The following is a 17,333-nucleotide window of genomic DNA, read 5'->3' as shown; positions in this document are numbered from 1 at the left end:
GGGCCCGAGATCATCTAAGATGGACTGATTCAAATTGGAGAAGTGTTCTGTGGTCTGACAAGTCCACATTTAAAATTATATTCAGAAACTTGGACGTGGTGTCCTCCGGAACAAAGAGGAAAATAACCATCCGGATTGTTATAGGCGCAAAGTTGAAAAGCCAGCATGTGTGATGGTATGGGGGTGTATTAGTGCCCAAGGCATGGGTAACTTACACATCTGTGAAGGTACTGAAAGGTACATACAGCTTTTGGAACAACATATGTTGTCATTCAAGCAACGTTATCCTGGACGCCCCTGCTTATTCCAGCAAAACAATGCCAAGCCACGTGTTACAACAGCGTGGCTTTGTAGTAAAAGAGTGCGGGTACTTTCCTGGCCTGCCGCAGTCCAGACCTGTCTCCCATGGAAAATGTGTGGCACATTATGAAGCGTAAAATACGACAACAAGACCCCGTTGAAGGACTGAAGCTCGAAATAAAACAAGAATGGGAAATAATTCCAATTTCAAAGCTTCAACAATTAGTTTCCTCAGTTCCCAAACGTTTATTGAGTGTTGTTAAAAGAAAAGGTGATGTAACACAGTGGTGAACATGCCCTTTCCCAACTACTTTGGCACGTGTTGCAGCCATGAAATTCTAAGTTAATTATTATTTGCAAAAAAAAAACATCAAACATGTTGTCTTTGTAGCATATTCAACTGAATATGGGTTGAAAATGATTTGCAAATCATTGTATTCTGTTTATATTTACATCTAACACCATTTCCCAACTCATATGGAAACAGGGTTTGTACTTCCGAGTCTCATTTGCAAGTATTCTACAGTAGACTTTGCATGCAGTTGCATGTCCAAGATGTTTGATAACAGCTACGTTCCCTCTAAGGTGTGCGCCTTAGTGTCAGCCGCAACACACCAAAAACAATAGTGAAAAACGTCTATCGTGCAAAACTGGTCATATCACTCCAATACCACACATAAAGTGTAACTTGCAGCTTTTTACAATATGATTCCCCAATCAGATGTGTGCTTATTCTACTGTAGAATGTAAATTTATGGATATTAATCATGGAATCCTGATACTGGATTACAGCTCATAAAAAAGATGATCTCATATTTCCGTCTCATTGTGCAACATGTGAAGGCTTTGAAGTAAACATGATCTCTAAAAGGGGTACAGTTCTTTCCAAAGCAGTACCCTTGTCCAGGCATAGAAGTACAACACAAAACATTAGTTAGATGCAGAGGGTAATTTCACCACAACAAGTGTGTGTGTGTGTGAGACTATCAGTGGTGCTTTCACTTTTATCTAGCAAAACTGGTCATTATTTATAGTACAAACCGACTCTTTGTCATGCATAAAGTGTAAATTGCGGGTCTTTACAATATGATTCTCCAATCAGATGTGTGCTTATACTACTGTCATTTATTAAGAATGTTCATTTATGGATATTATTCATGAACTGCTGTCACTGGATTACAGAAAGGCTCCTAAAAAGATACATTTTACAGATAGAAAGATACAAGAATGGACATTGTATCTGGTGTTTACATCTCATTGTGCAACATGTGAAGGTTTTGGAGGAAACTACATGTGATCTCTGAAAGGGATATCATTCTTTCCAAAGCAGCACCCTCGCCCAGACACACAATAACAACACAAAACATTAGATTAAAACGTATATATCTAGCAAAAGTGGTCATTGTCTGCCGCACAAACCGACTCTTTGTCATATATCTTATCAACAGCTCTAGCTCGCTCTCTCTCACCTGCACCGACACACGCACTCATAGCACTTAAAGGGGAACATTATCACCAAACCTATGTAAGCGTCAATATATACCTTGATGTTGCAGAAAAAAGACCATGTATTTTTTTAACCGATTTCCGAACTCTAAATGGGTGAATTTTGGCAAATTAAACGCATTTCTGTTTATCGCTCTTTTAGCGGTGACGTCACGTTGGTAACACACCCGCCATATTCATTTTCACATTACAAACACCGGGTCTCAGCTCTGTTATTTTCCGTTTTTTCGACTATTTTTCGGAACCTTGGAGACATCATGCCTCGTCGGTGTGTTGTCGGAGGGTGTAACAACACTAACAGGGAGGGATTCAAGTTGCACCACTGGCAAGAAATCTGCCGCCAGACCCCCATTGAATGTACCAGAGTGTCTTCACATTTGACCGGCGATGCTAAGACAGACATGGCACAGAGACGTATGGATAACCTGCAGATGCATTTGCAACCATTAAGTCAACCAAATCACAAAGGTGAGTTTTGTTGATGTTGTTGACTTATGTGCTAATCAGACGTATTTGGTCGCGGCATGACTGCCAGCTAATCGATGCTAACATGCTACGCTAATCGATGCTAGCATGCTATTTAGCCCACATTTAATGCGAAACAAACACCAATCGACGGATTTAAGTTGCTCCAGTGTCACAAGATGCGAAAGTCCTGATTTTTTGGTCCGCACATTTTACCGCCGATGCTAATAAGGCAGCCATGCTATGGGCCACTTCATTAGGTACACCCGTTTTATGGCCGAATAGCGTCAATAGCTTCACTTTCTTCTTCAATTTCATTTTCGCTATCTGCCTCCATACTCCGACCATCTGTTTCAATACATGCGTAATCTGTTGAATCGCTTAAACCGCGGAAATCCGAGTCTGAATCCGAGCTAATGTCGCTATATCATGCTGTGGTAACCGCCATGTTGTTTGTATTGGCAGCATTGTGTGACGTCACAGGGAAATGGATAGTGGTTTCGAAGATAGCGAGAATAAGGCACTTTAAAGCTTTATTTAGGGATATTCCGGGACCGGTAAAATTTTGAAAAAAATTTCAAAAAATACAACAAGCCACTGGGAACTGATTTTTATAGTTTTTAACCCTTTTGAAATTGTGATAATGTTCCCAGTTAACTAGTGATGCATTTAAGGCCACACAAAAAGTCAGGCAACTCCAATATGATACATACAGTGTAAATTGCAGGTCTTTACAAAATCAGACATGTGATTTTTCTACTGTCATATATTAAAAATGTTAATTTATGGATAATAATCATGAAATCCTGACAGAAAGTTACAGGAATGGACACTTTATCTGGTGTTTACATCTCATTGTGCAACATGTGAAGGTTTTGAAGGAAACTACATGTGATCTCTGAAAGGGGTTTAAAACATGTCCAAAGCAGGACCCTCATCCAGACATACAATTTTTACCACCATGCAATAAAAATATTTTTTATTGCATTTTTATTTTTGATTACCTTTTGTTTTAAATTGATTAATTATTTACCTATCATACTGCACTGAATCTTACACTTTTCCTTTGTGTCTATTATTCTTACAATAATTTTTGAAGTTGTTCTTAAATTTTTTTGTTATGTCAGCAAAGCTGTGACTATTGTTGCGTTTGGACCAGATGTTCCTCCAAGGGAATTTAAGTTACTGGTCAATCCCAAATTCTTTTGATGACACATAAACTGAGTTTAAATAATCACCCAGGACAAAAAAAGGTATTTCGCAATTTATTCCAAAGCTTTGGAGAGACCAACCTAAAAACAACACATTTAAATCGCGTCGCCAAGTTGATCTGAAAACATTACGGAAGTATTGTCTTCTTCAATATGCCAATAGCCCCCACCCCTCCAGAAAGGGGTATTGCTACTCCCTACATTCCCAAACTAAAGGTAACTCACAGTGTACCATCGGTCACGAGATGGAGAAAAAATAGAAAGAGTACAAAATGGAAACTAGCTATTTCAAATAAGACTATAGAAAGAAATAACTCCTAAATATGGACATATGTAGATATCTATCTCCGTTACTATTTAAGTACATCACTTCCTGTTTAAAGTTGCACACCGACGGAGACACTTTTCAAGGGCTCTGTGTTTGGTAACTACATGTGAAATTAAATTGCATCTTTTGAGGTGGTCAATCATGTTATTTTGCAACTTTTCTAAGCCAAAAACTGCCAACACTTCCTGGAGCTCAGCCTAAAGGTGCTTGGTGAGCTTCAGGACAGGGTCTTCCAGTTCTTGAAACATATTTACCCAATTCCTGACTTATATGTAAATCTTGTCAACTCTGTTGACTTGAACAGCAGATGTAATGTTTTAGTCGTCCATTTAACAAAAAAAACTACAAAATGATTTTCATTGCCAAATATGAAAGCGCTGAAATGCATCCAGGCTTCTGTTTTGCCGTTAAATGCTCCGAACCCCCCTCAAAACTGCACTTACTTACCACCCTTTCATGTAATAATGGAAAATAGTTTTCCTTTTCCCTTTCACAATCAAAATATTAATAATTCATTTTATTTCTTGACGCCTTTCAAAGCGCATAAGCGGACGAGAGTCAAGGTAAAAGGGGAAAAAAATAGCGAAGAAAACAAATAATGAAAAATGTGTGTATGCAATTATAAGTTTTGACGAGGGAAGAAAGGTCTCTACAGTTTAGTGAACAAAAACAAAGTTTTATATACCGTCTGAACGCATTAATTGACAATTAACTCCACAGAATCCATTAATTAGTTGATTATTTGTTATTTGGCCCATTTTGACCTGAGACTGTGCTTCTTCTTGCCTTGGTGCAGTCACACCGATTCAAGTTGAATACTTCCTATTCAAGATGTTCCAATCAGGGTTTTTTGTTGCCGATTCTGATACCAAGCACCCAAGAGTTGTATCAGACAATACTGATACCAATCACATGTATCAAGTGTATTTTTTAGGGACCGAATGACCCTTTGAGACAGAGGACCCTATTGTATTTCTAAGGTTTTATTATTATTGCGCCGTAATTTGACCCCTTAACATGCTTTGAAACTCACCAAATTTGACACACACATCAGGACTGGCAACAATTGTGATCTAATCAAAAAACCAAAACTCAAAACTCAAAATTGCGCTCTAGCACCCCCTAGGAAAAAACACAGACAAATCTGCTTGTAACTTCCGTTAGAAATGTCGTAAAGACATGAAACAAAAACCTCTATGTAGGTCTAACTTAGACCGAGATTTCATACACTGACCTCTTTCAGCAAAAATCAACAGGAAGTTGGCAAAACCCCCTTCAAAACAAAAGTTTCCTAAAAAATAAAATGTTTGCCTTTTTGAGCTGTAATTTGACCCTCTTAAAATGCTTCAAAACTCACTAAACTGGACACACACATCAGGACTGGTGAAAATTGCGATTTAACAAAAAACCAAACCCCAAAACTCAACTCTAGTGCCCCCTAGGAATAAAACACAGACAAAACTGCTCCTAGGAAGAAAACACAGACAAAACTGCGTGTTACTTCCAGTAGGAATGTCGTACAGACATGAAAAAAAAACTTCTATGTAGGTCTCACTTAGACCTACATTTCATTCATCTTCATCCTTCACCAAAAATCAACAGGTAGTTGGCAATTACCCCTTCAAAACAAAAGTTTTGTAAAAACCCCGTCATATTTTTTCAAAAATTATCTCCTCTGAGCGCGTTTGTTGTGTCGGCTTCAAACTCGCACAGGAAAGAGATTGAACCCTTCTGATTAAAAGTTGCGCAAAGAGTTTTTCTAACTGCTCCGGTTTTGATTTACGAGCCTTCAAAGAACCTCTGCGCTGATGCTGCTGCGCTGCTGCCGTCTCAAGATGGCCGCTTAAAAGCAGGAAGCACCAGCGTGACCACACAATGCGGAGAAGGTAGGTAAAGTGCAGGTAAAGATGTGTTGTCTGGGTGATGGCAGGAAGCACCAGCGTGTATGGGTGACAGAAAGAAGCACCAGTGTGACCCCAGGATGCAGGGAAGGTAGGTAATGTGCAGGTAAAGATATGTTGAATGGGTAAAGGCAGGAAACACCAGCAAAAGTCGGTCCCGTCCATCGCTGCTTGCAGCTTTAATTATGTATGTATTTATGTTTATTGCTATTGACAGTTTAACAACATCAAAACAATATTCAAAGTAATTCACTAGTCTCAATTCTTTAATCCAGGCATTCTCATACTGTAGTAAGTGTACCACTAGTGGTAGGTGGGCTCCATCTGGTGGTACACCACATAATCACTTATGAAAGTACAGTGTTTTAGTTTGTTTTATTCAAACGGTGTTACTGTTCAAACTGTGTCTAATGTTACAGTAGTCAAAAATATATTCTTCTCTGGTCAACATATGAAATGACAAGTGTGTGTAAGAAATTGAAATGCGCCCCCTTTGGCCAAATTTAAAACAAAAATAATAATAAATGTGTATGTAGAGACATACTGTAATAACGAAGCAAATAATAAAAATTAAAAAGCAATTACCAACAAAAAAAAATTGTGACAATGTGTCGACTTCTTTCCTTCAAAATTGTTTATGTAAAATTGCAATATTTTCTCGTAAAACTATTACTTTTTATGTAATATTATTACTTTTTAAGGCAAAATGCTGACATTTGTCATTTAAAATTCTGACTTCTATCACAATATTGCCATTTTCTTTTTGTTCTTTCTGTAAAATAGTGAAATTTTTCGAGTAAAATTCGGTCTTTTGTCATCATTTTGCCAAGTAAAATTCTGATGATATTGCCAACATTTTAGAGTTTTCTTATAAAATTGTGACTTTTGTCAAGTAAAATGACCACTCTTTTCAAGAAATTGCCAACATTTGAAGCTTTTCTTGTAAAATTGCGAGTGTTATTGAGTACAATACCAACTTTTATCATTATATTGCACAATTTTTCAGTTTTGCTTGTAAAATTTTGACTTGCGTTGAGTAAAATGACGACTCCTATTATAATACTACCAAAATTCTAACTTTTTCTTGTGAAATTCCCACTCATTTTTCACAACAAGCTATTTTATATTTACATAGTATGTAAATATTATTCATGTTTTAAATACACTTCTTTATACATCTAGAAAGGCTGTTCCTAAAGAGGGAGGCATTTTTTTGGAGGTCTCAAAAGGGTAAGAAATACAAGAATGTGTGTGTGTGTGTGTGTGTGTGTGTTCATGTATTTCTACCCTTCTTGAGACATGAAGAAAGACAAGTATCTTCCACATGAGGAGGTGTGAATAAGTGATGAAATAAATGATGGTCCCAAAAACATTGCATCTAATAGACAATGTCTCATTTGTGGTGATATCCATGAAAATGAGGGTGGTCCCAAAAAGGAGGGATTTTTCACATTGACTGTGTGTCGCTTTTAAAAGTGCTCCCCCTCTGGTCAACATATGAAATAACAAGTGTGTGTAAGACATTGAAATGCGCCCCCTTTGGCCAAAAATAATTAAACACATTTTTAAAAAGTATGTATATTGAGACATACTGAATTAAATAATGAAACTTTAAGTAAATAATGAAAATTTAAAACCTATTACAAACAAAGAGTTCAAAAACAAATAAATTAACTATAAGTAGACTTCTTTCTTATACAATTGGGAACAATGTATCATATTATTTCTGTTTCTCTAATATTTTCTCATAAAACTATTACTTTTTAATGTAAAGTCATTTTTATTCATGCAAAATGCTGACATTTGTCATACAGAATTCTGACTTTTATCACAATATTGTTTTTTTTGCACCAGTAAAAGTGTGACATTTTTCGAGTAAAATGATGACTTTTGTCATAATCTTGCCGAGTAAAATTCAAATGATCATTATAATATTGCAACATTTTAAAGTTTTCTAATAAAATGGTGACTTTTGTCAAGTAAAATAGCGACTCTTTTCATGAAATTACCAACATTTTGAGCTTTTCTTGTAAAATTGTCAGTTATTGAGTAGAACTTTTATCATAAAATTGCACAAATGTTCAGTTTTGCTTGTCAAATATTGACTCGCGTTGAGTAAAATGATGACTTTTATTATAATACTGACAAAATTCTAACTTTTCTTGTGAAATTGTGACCTTTTTCTTGTGAAATTCCAGCTCATTTTTCACAACAAGCTTTTTTTTTTATATTAGCATAGCATGTATATATTGTTTATGTTATAAACACACTTCTTTATATATCTGGAAAAGGTGGTCCTAAAGAGGGAGGCTTTTTTCACATTGACTGTGTGTTGCTTTTAAAAGTGTTGCCCCTCTGGTCAACATATGAAATAACAAGTGTGTGTAAAAAATTGAAATGCGCCCCCTTTGGCCAAAAATAATTAAACACATTTTTTATAAGTATGTATATTGAGACATACTGAATTAAATAATGAAACTTTAAGTAAATAATGAAAATTTAAAACCTATTACAAACAAAAAGTTCAAAAACAAATAAATTAACTATAAGTAGACTTCTTTCTTATACAATTGGGAACAATATATTACATCATTTCTGTTTCTCTAATATTTTCCCGTAAAACTATTACTTTTTAATGTAAAGTCATTTTCATTCATGCAAAATGCTGACATTTGTCATACAGAATTCTGACTTTTATCACAATATTGTTTTTTGCACCCGTAAAATAGTGACATTTTTCGAGTAAAATTCAAATGATCATTATATTGCCAACATTTGAAAGTTTTCTAATAAAATGGTGGCTTTTGTCAAGTAAAATAGCGACTTTTTTCATGAAATTGCCAACATTTTGAGCTTTTCTTGTAAAATTGTCAGTTATTGAGTAGAACTTTTATCATAAAATTGCACAAATGTTCAGTTTTGCTTGTCAAATATTGACTCGCGTTGAATAAAATGATGACTTTTATTATAATACTGACGAAATTCTAACTTTTCTTGTGAAATTTTTTCACATTGACTGTGTGTTGCTTTTAAAAGTGTCCCCCCTCTGGTCAACATATGAAATAACAAGTGTGTGTAAGACATTGAAATGCGCCCCCTTTGGCCAAAATCATTTTTAAAAAGTATGTATATTGAGACATACTGAATTAAATAATGAAACTTTAAGTAAATAATGAAAATTTAAAACCAATTACAAACAAAAAGATAAAAAACAAATAAATTAACAATAAGTAGACTTATTTATTATACAATTGGGAACAATGTATCATATTATTTCTGTTTCTCTAATATTTTCTCGTAAAACTATTACTTTTTAATGTACAGTCATTTTTATTCATGCAAAATACTGACATTTGTCATACAGAATTCTGACTTTTATCACAATATTGTTTTTTTGCACCATTAAAAGTGTGACATTTTTCGAGTAAAGTGATGACTTTTGTCATAATCTTGCCAAGTAAAATTCAAATGATCATTATATTGCAACATTTGAAAGTTTTCCAATAAAATGGTGACTTTTGTCAAGTAAAATAGCGACTTTTTTCATGAAATTACCAACATTTTGAGCTTTTCTTGTAAAATTGTCAGTTATTGAGTAGAACTTTTATCATAAAATTGCACAAATGTTCAGTTTTGCTTGTCAAATATTGACTCGCGTTGAGTAAAATGATGACTTTTATTATAATACTGACAAAATTCTAACTTTTCTTCTGAAATTGTGACCTTTTTCATGGGAAATTCCAGCTCATTTTTCACAACAAGCTTCTTTTTTTTTATATTTGCATAGCAAGTATATATTATTCATGTTATAAACACACTTCTTTATATATCTGGAAAAGGTGGTCCTAAAGAGGGAGGCTTTTTTCACATTGACTGTGTGTTGCTTTTAAAAGTGTTGCCCCTCTGGTCAACATATGAAATAACAAGTGTGTGTAAAAAATTGAAATGCGCCCCCTTTGGCCAAAAATAATTAAACACATTTTTTATAAGTATGTATATTGAGACATACTGAATTAAATAATGAAACTTTAAGTAAATAATGAAAATTTAAAACCTATTACAAACAAAAAGTTCAAAAACAAATAAATTAACTATAAGTAGACTTCTTTCTTATACAATTGGGAACAATATATTACATCATTTCTGTTTCTCTAATATTTTCCCGTAAAACTATTACTTTTTAATGTAAAGTCATTTTCATTCATGCAAAATGCTGACATTTGTCATACAGAATTCTGACTTTTATCACAATATTGTTTTTTGCACCCGTAAAATAGTGACATTTTTCGAGTAAAATTCAAATGATCATTATATTGCCAACATTTGAAAGTTTTCTAATAAAATGGTGGCTTTTGTCAAGTAAAATAGCGACTTTTTTCATGAAATTGCCAACATTTTGAGCTTTTCTTGTAAAATTGTCAGTTATTGAGTAGAACTTTTATCATAAAATTGCACAAATGTTCAGTTTTGCTTGTCAAATATTGACTCGCGTTGAATAAAATGATGACTTTTATTATAATACTGACGAAATTCTAACTTTTCTTGTGAAATTTTTTCACATTGACTGTGTGTTGCTTTTAAAAGTGTCCCCCCTCTGGTCAACATATGAAATAACAAGTGTGTGTAAGACATTGAAATGCGCCCCCTTTGGCCAAAATCATTTTTAAAAAGTATGTATATTGAGACATACTGAATTAAATAATGAAACTTTAAGTAAATAATGAAAATTTAAAACCAATTACAAACAAAAAGATAAAAAACAAATAAATTAACAATAAGTAGACTTATTTATTATACAATTGGGAACAATGTATCATATTATTTCTGTTTCTCTAATATTTTCTCGTAAAACTATTACTTTTTAATGTACAGTCATTTTTATTCATGCAAAATACTGACATTTGTCATACAGAATTCTGACTTTTATCACAATATTGTTTTTTTGCACCATTAAAAGTGTGACATTTTTCGAGTAAAGTGATGACTTTTGTCATAATCTTGCCAAGTAAAATTCAAATGATCATTATATTGCAACATTTGAAAGTTTTCCAATAAAATGGTGACTTTTGTCAAGTAAAATAGCGACTTTTTTCATGAAATTACCAACATTTTGAGCTTTTCTTGTAAAATTGTCAGTTATTGAGTAGAACTTTTATCATAAAATTGCACAAATGTTCAGTTTTGCTTGTCAAATATTGACTCGCGTTGAGTAAAATGATGACTTTTATTATAATACTGACAAAATTCTAACTTTTCTTCTGAAATTGTGACCTTTTTCATGGGAAATTCCAGCTCATTTTTCACAACAAGCTTCTTTTTTTTTATATTTGCATAGCAAGTATATATTATTCATGTTATAAACACACTTCTTTATATATCTGGAAAAGGTGGTCCTAAAGAGGGAGGCTTTTTTCACATTGACTGTGTGTCGCTTTTAAAAGTGTCCCCCCTCTGGTCAACATATGAAATAACAAGTGTGTGTGAAAAATTGAAATGCGCCCCCTTTGGCCAAAAATAATTAAACACATTTTTTAAAAAGTATGTCTATTGAGACATACTGAATTAAATAATGAAACTTTAAGTAAATAATGAAAATATATAACCAATTACAAACAAAAAGTTCAAAAACAAATAAATTAACTATAAGTAGACTTCTTTCTTATACAATTGGGAACAATGTATCATATTATTTCTTTTTCTCTAATATTTTCTGGTAAAACTATTACTTTTTAATGTAAAGTCATATTTATTCATGCAAAATGCTGACATTTGTCATACAGAATTCTGACTTTTATCACGATATTGTTTTTTTGCACCCGTAAAAGTGACATTTTTCGAGTAAAATGAGGACTTTTGTCATAGTCTTGCCGAGTAAAATTCAAATGATCATTATAATATTGCAACATTTGAAAGTTTTCTAATAAAATGGTAACTTTTGTCAAGTAAAATAGCGACTCTTTTCATGAAATTGCCAACATTTTTAGCTTTTCTTGTAAAATTGTCAGTTATTGAGTAGAACTTTTATCATAAAATTGCACAAATGTTCAGTTTTGCTTGTCAAATATTGACTCGCGTTGAGTAAAATGATGACTTTTATTATAATACTGACAAAATTCTAACTTTTCTTGTGAAATTTTGACCTTTTTCTTGTGAAATTCCAGCTCATTTTTCACAAGCTTTTTTTTTTTTTATATTTGCATAGCATGTATATATTATTCATGTTATAAACACACTTCTTTATATATCTGGAAAAGGTGGTCCTAAAGAGGGAGGCTTTTTTTTCCGGAGGTCTCAAGGAGGTAAGAAATACAAGCAAGTGTGTGTGTGTGTGTGTGTGTGTGTGTGTGTGTGTGTGTGTGTGTGTGTCTTCCATTCAGGTTCTAATCAAGCCTCCAGTGCTGGCGCCCATCAATATTTAATCAGCATCCATCTGCAGCGGCGGCTGCTTCATTCTCTCTGCTCTCATCTGGCCACCTTCATGTCCAGCTTGTCTCTCATGCAGATTGCATCATGGCTGCCACGAGGACGCAAACGAGCAGGTAAGACCTCAGCACACACCTGTGGTCTCATCAAGACCTTGCGGCGAGTCGGTCCTGTTGCTGACTTTACTGCGTGGAAGCCTGAGTGTGTTTACATCAGGGGTCACCAAGGCGGTGCCCGTAAGGACCAGATGAGTCGCATGCTGGCCTGTTCTAAAAATAGCTCAAATAGCAGCACTTACCAGTGAGCTGCCTCTATTTTTTAAATGTTATTTATTTACTAGCAAGCTGGTCTCGCTTTGCTCGACATTTTTAATTCTAAGAGAGACAAAACTCAAATAGAATTTGAAAATCCAAGAAAATATTTTAAAGACTTAAATAAATTCATTTATTTTTTTACTTTGCTCCTTATAACTTTCAGAAAGACAATTTTAAAGAAAAAATCCAACCTTAAAAATGATTTTGGGATTTTTAAACACATATACCTTTTTAACTTTTAAATTCCTTCCTCTTCTTTTCTGACAATTTAAATCAATGTTAAAGTCCATCCATCCTTCCATCTTCTTCCGCTTATCCGAGGTCGGGTCGCGGGGGCAACAGCCTAAGCAGGGAAACCCAGACTTCCCTCTCCCCAGCCACTTCGTCTGCTCTTCCCGAGGGATCCCGAGGCGTTCCCAGGCCAGCCGGGAGACATAGTCTTCCCAACGTGTCCTGGGTCTTCCCCGTGGCCTCCTACCGGTTGGACGTGCCCTAAACACCTGTTCAGGTGGCATCCTGACCAGATGCCCGAACCACCTCATCTGGCTCCTCTCCATGTGGAGGAGCAGCGGCTTTACTTAGAGTTCCTCCCGGATGGCAGAGCTTCTCACCCTATCTCTAAGGGAGAGACCCAAACTCATTTGGGCCGCTTGTACCCGTGATCTTGTCCTTTCGGTCATGACCCAAATCTCATGACCATAGGTGAGGATGGGAACGTAGATCGACCGGTAAATTGAGAGCTTTGCCTTCCGGCTCAGCTCCTTCTTCACCACAACGGATCGATACAACGTCCGCATTACTGAAGACGCCGCACCGATCCGCCTGTCGATCTCACGATCCACTTTTCCCTCACTCGTGAACAAGACTCCTAGGTACTTGAACTCCTCCACTTGGGGCAGGGTCTCCTCCCCAACCCGGAGATGGCATTCTACCCTTTTCCGGGCGAGAACCATGGACTCGGACTTGGAGGTGCTGATTCTCATTCCGGTCGCTTCACACTCGGCTGAGAACCGATCCAGTGAGAGCTGAAGATCCCGGTCAGATGAAGCCATCAGGACCACATCATCTGCAAAAAGCAGAGACCTAATCCTGCAGTCACCAAACCGGAACCCCTCAACGCCTTGACTGCGCCTAGAAATTCTGTCCATAAAAGTTATGAACAGAATGGGTGACAAAGGACAGCCTTGGCGGAGTCCAACCCTCACTGGAAATGTGTTCGACTTACCGCCGGCAATGCGGACCAAGCTCTGACACTGATCCTCCAGGAAGTGGACCGCCACAATCAGACAGTCCGATACCCCATAGTCTCTGAGCACTCCCCACAATGTTCAAGTAAATTTATTTTTTTTATTGTAAAGAATAATAAATACATTTTAATTTTATTCTTCATTTTAGCTTCTGTTTTTTCGAGGTACAATATTTGTGAAATATTTCTTCAAACTTATTATGATTAAAAATTTTCAAATAAATATTCTGGCAAAACTAGAAAATCTGTAGAATAATTTTTTTTCTTTTGAATGTCCTTTTATTTATTTTTTTGAATTGAATTATATTTATATAGCGCTTTTCTCTATTGACTCAAAGTGCTTTTACATAGTGAAACCCAATATCTAAGTTTCACTTAAAGCAGTGTGGGTGGCACTGGGAGCAGGTGTGTAAAGTGTCTTGCCCAAGGACACAACGGCAGTGACTAGGATGGCACAAGCGGGAATCGAACCTGCAACCCTCAAGTTGCTGGCACGGCCACTCTACCAACCGAGCTATGCCGCCTTAGAACATTTAAAATGTTTTTTCTGGAAAATGTAAAAGAAATAATGATTTGTCTTTGTTAGAAATATAGCTTGGTCCAATTTGTTATATATTCTAACAAAGTGCAGATTGGATTTGAACCTTTTTAAAACATGTCATCAAAATTATAAAATTAAACTTAATCAGGAAAAATGACTAATGATGTTCCCCTAAATTCTTTTTTTTACTTTTTTCGAAAAGATTTGAATTAGCTAGTTTTTTTCTTCCGTTTTTCGGTTGAATTTTGAATTTTAAAGAGTCGAAATTATGTTTCAAAATTAAATTTTCATTTTTTTCCCTGTTTTCTCCTCTTTTAAACCGTTCAATTAAGTGTTTTTTTCATCGTTTATTTTCTACAAAAAACCTTCTGCAAAAGGAAAAAAAATGTATGACGGAATGACAGACAGAAATACCCATTTTATTATATATATGGATTTATTTATTAAAGGTAAATTGAGCAAATTGGCTATTTCTGGCAATTTATTTAAGTGTGTATCAAACTGGTAGCCCTTGGCATTAATCAGCACCCAAGAAGTAGCTCTTGCTTTCAAAAAGCTTGCTGACCCCTGGCTTATATTGTCTAGTTTTACACACTCCTCCACTTGCAGAACTCTTCCAAAACTGCATTGTGTAATCATATTTCCCAGCGAGGCGACGTGAGTTTGTTTATATCATCCCCGGCGTTTCAGTCGGGCTTGGAGGTGCAACAAAGACACAATTGCACAATTCTCCCGACATGGCTCTCTGGCTCGTAACGCAACTGTGGACGCTCTCCACGATGTGACAGCAGTGTGTGTGTGTGTGTGTGTGTGTGTGTGTGTGTGTTACACACAGGCAAAGGCCTGATGAAGTCAGAAAGATGAGAAAGGAGGCGAGCAGCTAAAGGTCGCGAGCTGCCTCCAGCTTGGCACGTTTAGAGCGTTTGGAGCACAGCCCCCCTCTGATAAATGGAGTGCAAAAAAAAAAAAAAAAAAAAAGCTGGTGATCAATAATACAATTACATGTGACTCTTCTACAGAATAAGTCATATGTCAATGCAGACTAAAGTTCAATTTAGTCTGCAGTGTTTGGAATGGAGAATACACACAAAAATACTATTTTGTTGACCATCATTTCTTCATTTGAGTAAATATTTATTGTATTTATTATTATTGAACACATCAGTTGGAGTATTCTTTCAGGTAACCATCCACGTTGAAGGTAAAAGGACCTGGTGAGTGATTGCCGTATTTTGCGGATAATAAAGCGCACTTAAAATACTTTAATTTTTTTTAAATAATTAACAGTGCACCTTACAACCTGGTCCGCCTAATGTGTGAATTTATTCTGGTTGTGCTTACTGACTTCAAAGTTTTGCATAAAAAAAAATATATATACGTATATATATATAATATAATATTTTTAACTAAAGAAAGGTTGTGTGAATGTGCATTTCAAACAGGTGGGGTTGAGTACCTCCAACAAGGTTAAGAAGCACTGATCTATCGATCACTACTAGCGTTGTCGCCCTCTCCTGGTCACATTTAGAACTGCATGTATTGCACGAGTTTTGATGGCTACTCTCAGACAAAAAACACACAACCACGAGTACAAAATACACCATCAAGTTAGTAAGTTGAACAGAAAACAAAATAAATATATTGACAACAATATCTACTTACAAATGTTTCAGCAAGTTTGGTGACGAAGATTGTACGCTTTTGCTGCTTGTCTGGATCAATGTGTCCGTCACTTAAAAAGGTCCCCCAGGAAACAAAGACTCCCTCACTTGCTCGGTGGAGAACATTCTGACTTTGTTGTCCAGTTCTGCTTAAAAAGTCTCATTTTTGCCATTTACTTAGATTGCTTTTCTTGGGTTGAATGAGTCATCTTCTTCTACTCAACAACTGCTGCTTCACTGAGACACTTATATCTCACTGCTGCCCCCTGCAGTGCAGCGGGAGTACTGCATATATCTTACTGTTGCCCCCTGCAGGATGGAGGCAGTACTGCATACACCTCACTGTTGCCCCCTGCAGGATGGAGGCAGTACTGCATACACCTCACTGTTGCCCCCTGCAGGGTGGAGGCAGTACTGCATATATGAGCAACCCTCGTTCTAGCAGGGGTGGGCAACCCGACATTTTGAAAGACTCATATTGGAGCACGCAGGTGTACTTATTGGAACAAGTATTGATCACGCAGGTGTACTTATTGGAACAAGTATTGATCACGCAGGTGTACTTATTGGAACAAGTATTGATCACGCAGGTGTACTTATTGGAACAAGTATTGATCACGCAGGTGTACCTATTGGAAGAAGTATTGATCACGCAGGTGTACCTATTGGAAGAAGTATTGATCACGCAGGTGTACCTAATAGAACAAGTATTGATCATGCAGGTGTACCCATTGGATGAAGTATTGATCACGCAGGTGTACCTTATGGAACGAGTATTGATCACGCAGGTGTACTTATTGGAACGAGTATTGATCACGCAGGTGTACCTATTGGAAGAAGTATTGATCACGCAGGTGTACCTAATAGAACAAGTATTGATCATGCAGGTGTACCTTATGGAACGAGTATTGATCACGCAGGTGTACTTATTGGAACGAGTATTGATCACGCAGGTGTACTTATTGGAACAAGTATTGATCACGCAGGTGTACTTATTGGAACAAGTATTGATTATGCAGGTGTACCTAATGGAAGAAGTATTGATCACGCAGGTGTACCTATTGGGACACGTATTGATCACACAGGTGTACCTAATGGAACAAGTATTGATCACGCAGGTGTACCTATTGGGACACATATTGATCACACAGGTGTACCTAATAGAACGAGTATTTATCACGCAGGTGTACCTAATGGAACGAGTATTGATCACACAGGTGTACCTAATAGAACGAGTATTGATCATGCAGGTGTACCCATTGGAAGAAGTATTGATCACGCAGGTGTACCTAATGGAACAAGTATTGATCACACAGGTGTACCTAATGAAACACGTACTGATCGTGCAGGTGTACCTATTGGAACACGTATTGATTACGCAAGTGTACCTAATGGAACACCTATTGATTATGCAGGTGTACCTAATGGAGCGAGTAT

General features: G+C 36.1%; 1 protein-coding gene across 2 annotated transcripts in view; it reads right to left on the bottom strand.

Moving 5' to 3' along the window:
* The window catches only part of epha4b (eph receptor A4b), a 269,329-nt gene that overhangs the window by 214,554 nt on the left and 37,442 nt on the right, over positions 1–17,333 (bottom strand). Inside the window, exon 1 of one of the 2 annotated variants that reach the window (XM_061920913.1) lies at positions 15,898–16,137. The exons of the other annotated variant lie outside the window; for it this stretch is intronic. The gene's annotated coding sequence lies outside the window, so the exon portion shown is untranslated. Of the gene's footprint in view, positions 1–15,897; positions 16,138–17,333 lie in introns of those variants that run through there. 2 annotated transcript variants of the gene reach the window in all.

The sequence above is a fragment of the Nerophis ophidion genome, linkage group LG14, assembly GCF_033978795.1.
Source record: "Nerophis ophidion isolate RoL-2023_Sa linkage group LG14, RoL_Noph_v1.0, whole genome shotgun sequence".
NCBI classification, from domain to species: Eukaryota; Metazoa; Chordata; class Actinopteri; order Syngnathiformes; family Syngnathidae; genus Nerophis; species Nerophis ophidion.
This window is presented reverse-complemented; position numbering and strand designations above follow the sequence as displayed.